Source organism: Amblyomma americanum, chromosome 3 (assembly GCF_052857255.1).
Source record: "Amblyomma americanum isolate KBUSLIRL-KWMA chromosome 3, ASM5285725v1, whole genome shotgun sequence".
NCBI lineage: Eukaryota > Metazoa > Arthropoda > Arachnida > Ixodida > Ixodidae > Amblyomma > Amblyomma americanum.
In genome coordinates this window covers 227,174,135-227,184,307 of record NC_135499.1, presented here as the reverse complement: position 1 = coordinate 227,184,307, position 10,173 = coordinate 227,174,135, and the positions used below count along the sequence as shown (strand labels likewise).

At 46.2% G+C, this 10,173-nt stretch overlaps 1 long non-coding RNA gene across 1 annotated transcript; it reads left to right on the top strand.

The window, feature by feature from the left end:
* Positions 1-8,239: 8,239 nt before the first annotated feature.
* On the top strand, positions 8,240-9,220 carry LOC144123666 (uncharacterized). The gene is made up of 2 exons (XR_013313135.1): positions 8,240-8,590; positions 8,761-9,220. It is a non-coding gene; the product is annotated as an uncharacterized LOC144123666 (long non-coding RNA).
* The last annotated feature ends 953 nt before the right edge of the window (positions 9,221-10,173 follow it).

Below are 10,173 nucleotides of genomic sequence, written 5' to 3'. Positions count from 1 at the left end.
ATGAAATGCACCGAGATGAGCAGCCGAGGCCACCAAACTGTATGCAGTCTGATGACTGATGAAATGTCAGTCAGGCAGCAGGTTCAGTGGAACAGGGGCAATTCTGAGGGGTTTGCTGACAAGGGCACAGGAGTTGATGGTGACTGCCTGCCACAGGCAAAAGCTGCTTTTTGTTGTAATGGCAGTAGCCATTAACGGACGGTGGAAGCTGCCGCTCGGATACTTTTTAGTAGATGGTCTTCTCGGCGAGCAGCGAGCTGATCTAGTTATATACACAAAGCCTGCTTCTTGCCCACGATGCTGGGGCAATGGTTGTAGCTCTAACAGGCGATGGAGCTCCAGCAAATACAGCCATGTCAGAGGAGCTGGGCTGCAGCTTCAAAAATGTAGACCAACTGAAGACGACATTCTCTCATCCTGCCACCCAAAAACCAGCGGCAGCATTTCTTGACCCTTGTCATACGTTAAAACATGTCACAAATGCTCTAGCGCACAAAAAATCAACAAGGGAAACACGGTGGCATGGCAGCATATTGAGCGGCTACATAGTTTGCAACAAAAAGAAGGGCTTCACTTGGCCAACAAGCTGCACAGAGCGCATATTCAATGGCAGAGGCAGCCGAGCAAGGTCAGGTGTGCGGCCCAAGTTATGAGCACTTCTGTGGCCACAGCACTTGCTGAATGTCGAGTGCTCAAAGTAGAAGGTTTTGCCGACTCACAGCCAAGTGAACAATTTTTGAGGTGCATTAACAATACCTTTGATGCGTTGAATTGAAGGTCCATACAGCAAAAGGGATTCAAGAAAGTTTTAAATGAGTGAAATTTCAAAGATGTTGAAGCCATGTTTAGAGCCTCCATCATTTACCTGTCATCACTGAGCAAGTCTACCAGTGGCCACAGCATGATTGAGACGGCACAAAAAACGGGATTTTTAGATTTCACCACATGTATGAAAAGCCTACTTGCACTCTACAATTTCACTGTCATGGAAAAGAAAGTCCTCAAATATATATAGGCACACAAAATTTGTCAAAACTGCCTGGAACTTTTTTTCGGACTTATCAGGTCCCACAGAGGCCACGACCACCCAACTATTGTACAATTTCGTGCTGCTTTCAGAAAAGTAGTAGTTCACAATGAGCTCGGTGATGTAGCAACAGGGAACTGCTTGCCTTTAGAAACTGCAGCAATCTTGTCGTGCGGTAGTGCTATTATTGCTTCAGCAACTGAGACACTAAACGCGTCAAAAGGCAGGAGACGCATCTTGAATGCGGACACTGCTGCGCAGCACCAAAGAGCCAGAGATCACGACTGTATCTCACATCCAGAGCATAATACTGAATGGGGAGACAGAGTAGTGACGTACCTGGCTGGTAACGTTTCACACAAGTTGCATACTAAGCTGATGTGTGACCAGTGCGCGGTAGCGTTGTTTGCATCTCGACCACAGGGTGACACATACTCTTTCATTCAGAGAAAAAGTAGCGGAGGGCTGAGCTACCCATCAGAGAGAGAGTGTAATTAAAATCTGTCGTAAATCTGAGTCTCTTGTTCGATTGCCATTGCACGGTAAAAGCCTGTCATCAAGAACTTTGTTAACTAACCTTGTGCATGAAGTTTTGGTTTCATTCCAGCAAAGATCTGTTTCTGGAGCTTCATGGCCACATGTTTCCGCTGAGGATCATTATGTCCTTCTAGTGCAGAGCATTGCAGGGTGCTTTTTAAACATAGGCTCTATCACGTAGGCAAGAAGGTCACAGAAAGCTTCCAGGATAGCCATGTGCGACAAATTTTTAGGAAGCTTACCCAGTTTAAGGGCCAGTAGCGGGCATATAGCTACCGAGTTTCCTTCCGAAACAGTGAGGCAAAGGAATGCATGTCCAGTGGAGCATCATTTGGGAGAAAGGGGGAAGGGGTTATCATCGTTTCAGGAGGGTTCTGGCTATGCACTGCGGCCAGTAGTTTAATCTTGCAATAGTCATAAGTCCTCAGTCTGAATCCTCTGCTAGTTTTTGCGGATAAATATTTTGTTCAGCTCACACTCGTCAATGACTGGTTAGTAAACCCTGAATCCCCCTTTTTTTTTGTGCATAGCATTTACCATGTATATTTAACTATTGTTTGATTGCACGCTGATAATGTAAATAATGCCTCCTATATTTGCTTACTGGCCGTATTGGTTGGTCAAGAGCCCAAATAAATGTTTCTGACTATGCAACATGGTGTCACTGCTCTACTTTCACTATTATACATTTGGACATGCACAAAACTGTGTAAACAGGCCCTGCAGGCCAGCACGAACTGATGAAATCCTTTCCACAAGAGGTGGAGACTAAGGTAGGTCAACGGGGCCTCTTGCTTATATGACCAAGAAGAACCATTTCCACCTTAGTTCCTGCAGCAATATCTTGGGGATTTGTAAACAAGGTTGAGAAAGGTGGTGCAAGTTGCACAGCTAGGTCGTATCGGCTACGCTGTATCGTTTATTCTGAACGTGCATATATGTTAGCCAAGTTGATATTTATCGGCTGACTGAGAATACCGACTAGGTGAGCACCGTTGAAGTTATGCTGCAGAATAACTGTATGACAGAGCTAGGTTTGGTCCGGCCGCGTAGCTGCGGGGTTAACAATTAATAGCCCCATGCTACTGAAGCTGAGTTGCATGCGCGCGTATTTTACAGGGTTCATGTGCTCTCGCGCGCATGGCAGCGGCGCATTCAGAGAGGTTTTTCACTTAATCTATATATACATAGTTTTGCAGTGCTAAACTCGCACTGTGCGAATACTACTTGGGGGGGCCACCTGCGCTCCCGACGACGCGGATTTATAAGCTTGGTATATACTGTCGTATAACATCTCTGAGTGAAATTCCAGCGAGAATAAGCGAGCGTAACAGAGAGAAGCATTTTACGGTGAGCGTTTAGCGTTGCAGCAGTCGGTACAGCGCAATAATTATATACACCAAAGCGCAAGGTGATCCATTTCAGACACACAAGATCGAGCGAATGCAATGGGATCAAGTGCAGAGCGCTGAGCCGTTGCGGGCTGCAGTGGCCGGACGACCGTTATTTTAAGGGTTTCGAGAAATAAGGTGCCTCGAAAGCGCGCAGCCCGCCGCAGTCGTTCCCCTCGCACGGGCGTAGAGCCGCCGGACGCCCTTCCGACGCCGAGGAATACGATCGCAAAAGCGTGCCGCTCGGTGTTATTCTACGCCTGCTACGCAAACTTCCTTTTGACACACAGCAGGGCAACGTGGAAAACGCTGAAAGCCTCTGCGTGTCTGCATAGTTCGAAAGGATGCAGTAGGCTGCTGCAGAAAACGACGGCTCTGTGCCGCACAGCCCGATCGCTCCGCATCACTGCACTAGCTTTGAAGAGAAAAATTTCCGCTAAACGGCGATTCGACACATCCAGAAGAAATCGTCAATGAGTGCGTACCGCTGCGAGGCGAGTCGAGGCGACTTTCAGACGCAAGGCAATGCCGAGCACATCACCTCGAAAGCCCACTCGCCGCCACCGAGAAAAAAACTCGGGCTACTCGCACCCACCGCTCTCTGGCCCTTTGCAATAATGACACAGTACGCTGTTGTTAGTGGCTTGATTTTTCATAGCAAAAACGACAACGTTGCTAATGGCCCGACTTTATAAGCCTAAATTTTGGCGTTACTTCCACCACATTTTTAACACTGCAGTGCCTGGTGACACGCTGACACGGGAGTGTCACCAGGCTCTGCCTTTTAACTGTCGTAAGTGGTTCTGGTTGTTGGCGAAAAATTTGTGTGCACGGCGTGCAACTGTTTCTTGGAGAACACCTTCGCTGCACTGCACAGAGTTAGGGGAGGGGAGTTAAAGAGATAGAATAGAGGACGGGTCAGAAGGCGGAAAGGGCGGCAAGTGCACGGAAGAATGCGGCACGAAAAGCGCGATACACAGGCACGAGAAACAGTGGGCGGGCACACATTGCGAAACGCGCACTGGTGTGAGTCAGAAGACGCCCATGCACTCATTGATCACAGTATGTTTCTTAGTGCAAGAGGAGGGGAAGTGGAGACGCCAAAGAGTCTCTGGAAAGGGGTTTGCGGGCACACACAATGTAGCGCGCGATGGTGAAAATTCAGCACACTGGGGCACAATGCACAGAAGGTTTGTGTTCACAGCACGCAGCACAAAGCACTTGGGTGACACTAGATGCGCCTGCGAAGGCCTGCCTCATCGACGAAGGAGACGAGAGCGGACAGGGCAGCTTTCCTTTTGTGTGGCGATGCCTCAGGGAAGACTGGGTCGCCGGCAGTGGCAGAGGGCAGGCCGAGCTTGCTGTATTCGGCGCGCATTATGGAGCGCACGTTAGCATGAACGGGGCACTCACAGAGCAGGTGCTCAACTGTTTCTGTCTCTCCGCAGTCAATACAGTTTCTGTCGGCCTCTCCCGTGAGGCGGTGGCGTCGGTCTGCCGTGAAGACACAACCAATCCTGATGTGCAGGAGTAAAGAGTATGCCGCGCGTCCGAAGGCAGTGTACGGGACAGGCTTTGGGAGCTTGCCGGATGCGACGCGGGAGTCTGGGTGGCAAAGTGCAACCTTGTGGCGCAGTATGTGACGCGCTGCGTCAAAGGCCGAGATAGCCTCACAAACTGGAGCTGCTGGGTTGGAGTGGACTGCCTTGGCGAGTCGGTCAGCAGCTTCGTTTCCTGGCACTCCCACACGGGATGGCACCCACTGCAACAAAATATCACAGCCGCGCGCACTGAGCGTACACAGTTTGTGGTGTCGCTGCTTAAAGATTACGCGTTATAAATATTACGCAACAGCGCGCGGTGACGGCCGAGAGCACGGTGTAAGAATAGATAGGTGTACCAACGGCGCCGCTTGTCTTGTGCTCCGGACGTTGCGCGAGGAGTCTCGCAGTTTTGCAGCGTGCCGATAGATGGCAGCACACAACAACAACAACAAGCCCATGGGTGTATCTAATCAGCGCCAGTGGGAGACACTTAAGAGACTCCGCCATAATGAATCCCAACTGGCCTCTGCCATTTACCGAAAAATGGTCGACTGGTAGCCCAGTGTAGCTATCATTCCAAAATGCCGTTCAAGTTAAAGCACTTTGAGGCGCAAGCATTATTTACTTTGGCGGATTTGATGTAAAAAAACTTACCTTTGCAACTTTGAACAGAGGGCACTTCCAAAGCAACAACTTCTCTCAATGTGCTAAGTTGTGTTTGTTTTTTCATTGGTATATTAAGTTGAATGCAAGAGATATGAAATGTTTAATTGTCTGAAGCAACCCAGCTAACAGCAGGAGTACAAACGTCCCACGTATCTATCTGCCTAAATTCTTTTTTAGTTTCCATAAGTAAAAACAAACTAATAGTAACATAAAAACAGACAATATTTTCGGTAATACGTACCTTTGCAACATTTATCAGAGGCCACTAGCAGGACTGCAACTTCGAACTGAGGGCTATTTTAGTTTTGTTTCTCCATATGTTATACAAATTTCTCTTCAAGAGAGATGACAAGCCAAATTGTCTTAAGCAGTCTACCTGCGAAAGAGACGATTTATTTGCAACAATAAAAAAACGATTAATAGCAAACTCAAACACTATTTGCGTTGGTGGATTGTATTTAAAAAATACTTACCTTTGCAACTTTGAACAGAGGGCACATGCAAAGCAACAACTTCTTGCCATGTGCTATGCCCTGTTTGTCTCTCCATGTATTTTACAATGTAGTATGCAAGATTGATGACAATTTGAATTGTCTGAAGCAGCCCTACTGACTGCAGTGGTCCAAGCTTTACTCGTATTCTGCGTGCCTAAAATCTAATTTATTTGAAGTAAATTAAACTAATCGCAAATAAAAACAAACATTAGTTAGTGTGGCAATCCTTATTAAAGAAAATTCGTACCTATGCAACATTTAAAAGGGAGCGCTTGCAACGCTGCAACTTCTTGCTAACGTCTATTTTAGGCATAGAGGTTTCTCCACCGGTTATATAAACTTTTATGCAAGAGAGATGACATGCTAAATTCCCTGAAGCAACATGCCCGCAAAAATTGCATTTTAATTTGCATTATAAAAAGAAACTAATCGCAAAATTAAACGCAACCATTACTCATGTTGGCGCATGGATTGAATAGAGTACTTCAATCTGTATTCCGGGTCTTTCGGTTATGTGCGCTTGTAACTACGGCGCTGCCAGGCTGTTTCAATTCCCGCTAATGAATTTTCACGGCCAAATCTCAACAAAACTTTCTCTGTCCTGTGTTCGTCCCTTTATTTAATACACCTCTACTGTATCGGACACTGCACAGCAATTGGAGCAAATTCACAACAGGGCAGCAAGATTCGTCTCGGGCAGGTACGGCCGGGCGCAGGGATAGTTGTACAAAAATGAATAATGTCTTGACGTGGAAGCCCCGCCGCGGTGGTTCAGCGGTTAGGGCGCTCGACTACTGATCCGGAGTTCCCGGTTTCGAACCCGACCGTGCCGGCTGCGTTTTATGGAGGCAAAACGCTAAGGCGCCCGTGTGCTGTGCGATGTCAGTGCACGTTAAAGATCCCCAGGTGGTCGAAATTATTCCGGAGCCCTCCACTAGAGCACCTCATTCTTCATTTCTTCTTTCACTCCCTCCTTATACCTTCCCTTACAGCGCTGTTCAGGTGTCTAACGATATATGAGACAGATACTGCGCCATTTCCTTTCCCCTAAAACCAATTATTATTATTATTATTATTATTATTATTATTGAGGTGGGAAAGTCTTGCTGCTTCTAAACGACATGACCATTCTTGTAAAATTCGCGAGTACCGTCCCAGGACGAACTTGTTCGCGAATTCATTTTTCGTTGAAACTGTGCAACAGTGGAATCGACTTTCGGAGGTTCAAGTGTGCGCTGTAAACGAAGACTTTTTTTTTTTTTTTTTTGCCAATCCGTGAATCCGGGACCCTGCTATACCGCTATAACACCTTCGGGCAATGCGGGGTAATTCTTGATTAAAAATTCAAGTGCGAACTTTTCGGAGTGCGTCGTCTGTTCGCGCTTAAGTTTGGGCAATGGTTTAGGACGCTTCATTCACTCGCTGCATGTTGGCCTGTTATATATTGTCGCAGCGCGACTGCTACAGCGCGGAGCTGAATATTTGATGTACAGTACAGTACCAGCAACCGCTGCCCATTACGAGCGACCGCTTTTTGTAACAGAATGGCTGCGAAGAGAGCTTATATCATGCAAATCCTTGGAGGAATATCGGTAGTTTTTCAACACCTATTGCGCCGGTGGAGTGGTACGTAGGAGCGTCGAGGCGACTGAGCCGACGACTCGGGTTCAATAACGCGGCCGCGCCTTTCGATGAAGGCGAAAGGCAGGAGTGTGCTGTGAAATATCGGACTTATGGGTGGTCGAAATTAATCCAGATCCCTTCACTACGGCGTCCCTCACCGACAATGTGTCGCTTCGTGACGTGCCCCACAATTTACAATTTTTTTCACATTTTCTAGTCTTTGTAGAGCTTTCATGTGCACTGCATCGGAGCTGCAAGGGTTTTTTGTCGCGCGGTATCACGTGAGCTGCCTTTGGCTGCAAGCAATTGGTACACCGCATTTTAGTTTCTGTGCTAAAATTGGCTCATGCGGCACATTGAATTCTTCCTCTTGAAGGTTTTGTGTGCTTACCAGCTTCACGACCTTTCCTAGGCACACAGTCTGCTTTCCTGTCGGTACATGCCCCTGTCAGAATTAACTGCTTTTGTTCAATATTTGCTATGGCTTAGGGCATATATTTTAGTGCAGAAACTTCCATGATAAACAACTGTCTCAAGCTACTAAATTTCAATGCGGCTGTAATACAAAAATGCAACTGCATGACAAATGTCTTGCATTTTCAGTGCTACTGTTTTCTTCCTGATTGCACATGTTATGCCTCAGCGAGCATGCACCGAGACTATGTGGCTGAAAACCTCTACTAATGCGCGTCCAGGGCCTTATGGGCAAGTGACACAGCAACTATGCCAATGTCCACTTACTGAAGCTTTATTGCATGTATGAGAACCTTGCTCACACACACGCAGAATTAAACAAACATAAATATGCACTGCAATTCATTTCATAGCCTGCATGGTGGTGCAGAACATTGCATGCCATATGTATATCCGTTGCAGCTCTGAATGTTAAGAATTCCCGTTTTTAAAAATCCCCAATGCTGGCTGCTACATTACGTAGATAAAAAAGGAAGGACTAAAATAAGTGCTTTGTTTTCTGGGGTCTTTAGAAATATCCAGTACATTCAGAATGTAATATCAGTGTTGCTTCCCATCAAGGCAGAGAGGCCTTGCAGAGGTAAAAGAATATCGGTTTGCGAGTTGCACAGTGAATTATACATTCTTCTTTTTTCCACGGTGTTAATTTGTTTGAAAATGTTTGAGATGTTGTTAAAAGTAAAAAACCTTTTCACATGGGTAATTGCTGTTTGTACCCCAACAGAATTATCTCTTTTTGGTTTCCATGTGCTGTCTGGGGAAGCTAACTGCCATTCTTTAAATTATATGCGTGCTGATTATGGCTGATATACTGTGACATTTGTTTTCTGTTAGGTAAGCTTCAATAGGAAAATTAATCTTCAGACAATGGACACGATGTGAGCAAAATTACAAGCTGTCACCACAAAATATTCTTCTGTATACCGTATACTTCTCTTAATCTGGCAAAGGATATCTTGGCAATCAATTATAGCTGATATACTGTGACATTTCTTTTCTGTTAGGTAAGCTTCAGTAGGAAAATGAATCTTCGGACAATGGCCACGATGTGAGCAAAATTACAAGCTTTCACTACAATATAATCTTCTGTATACCGTATACTTCTCTTAATCTGGCAAAGGATATCTTGGCAATCAAATAATGCCCTTTGAATATCAATCTGTGCAGGGAATGTTGCCTCCACAAACTTCGAGTTCTGTTCAAACACCAGAAAAGAGAAAACAAGCGGTGGTAAGTAAGGCAGGCAGGCAAGGTTAACCTGAAAACAGCATACAACACCAGAGCTTTCACATGTGTATGTGAATGGCTTATTTCTGGCATGTTTTTATTACTGCAACCTATTTACAGCGCATAGGTAAGGGGTCTTGAGTGACTGGATCAGCTTGATTTTACACCCATGACTCTTTCTAACACACTTAAAACATTTGTATGCCTTTTTTTTATCAATAAACCAATAAATTTTTTAGTGTGTGTGTCCTCCACATCAAGCTGAGGGAGCCCCTGCCAGATCTCTCGGCTTGGAAATGGGTGTCCAGCAACACACGCAACGGCGAGTGCAAAGGAAATTTTTGTTCCTACACCTCAGTGCGAACCTCCTGCATTTTTGTTACCCCTGAAGAAAGTACACGTGGCTGGAACCGAGCAGCTTGTGATTGTAGAAGGTGACTAAATTTTGATTCTGCTTTATAGGTTGACACTCCGGAGAAAGCTTTCTTGAGAGCACGTGCAGCAAAGTTTGCCTCGGAGCACATAAAGACTCGAAAGCGGATCAAGCGGCTGCAGCAGTCTAGAAGACCCCAGAAAAAAAAAAAAACGCTTGAAGAATTGAAGGCTGTGATTCAAATGCTACAGAGGCAAAATATCGTGCTGAAGGATCAGGTGGCTGTGCTTGACACCCTTGGAATAGCCAATCAACACCTCCCTAAAAAACAGATATCCAAGCGCCCTGGCCGGGATGTGCCGAGGCAGTTTTCACCTGAGCTCAGGGCCTTAGCGCTGTCACTCAATTTCTACTCGCCACAAGCATACAATTACGCGAGACGGGTCTTCGACACCTGCTTGCCCCACCAAAGAACACTGCGAGAGTGGTATCAGACTGTAGATGGCAATGCTGGCTTTTCAACTGAGGCATTCAATGCTCTAAAAATGAAATGCACCGAGATGAGCAGCCGAGGCCACCAAACTGTATGCAGTCTGATGACTGATGAAATGTCAGTCAGGCAGTAGGTTCAGTGGAACAGGGGCAATTCTGAGGGGTTTGCTGACAAGGGCACAGGAGTTGATGGTGACTGCCTGCCACAGGCAAAAGCTGCTTTTTGTTGTAATGGCAGTAGCCATTAACGGACGGTGGAAGCTGCCGCTCGGATACTTTTTAGTAGATGGTCTTCTCGGCGAGCAGCGAGCTGATCTAGTTATAT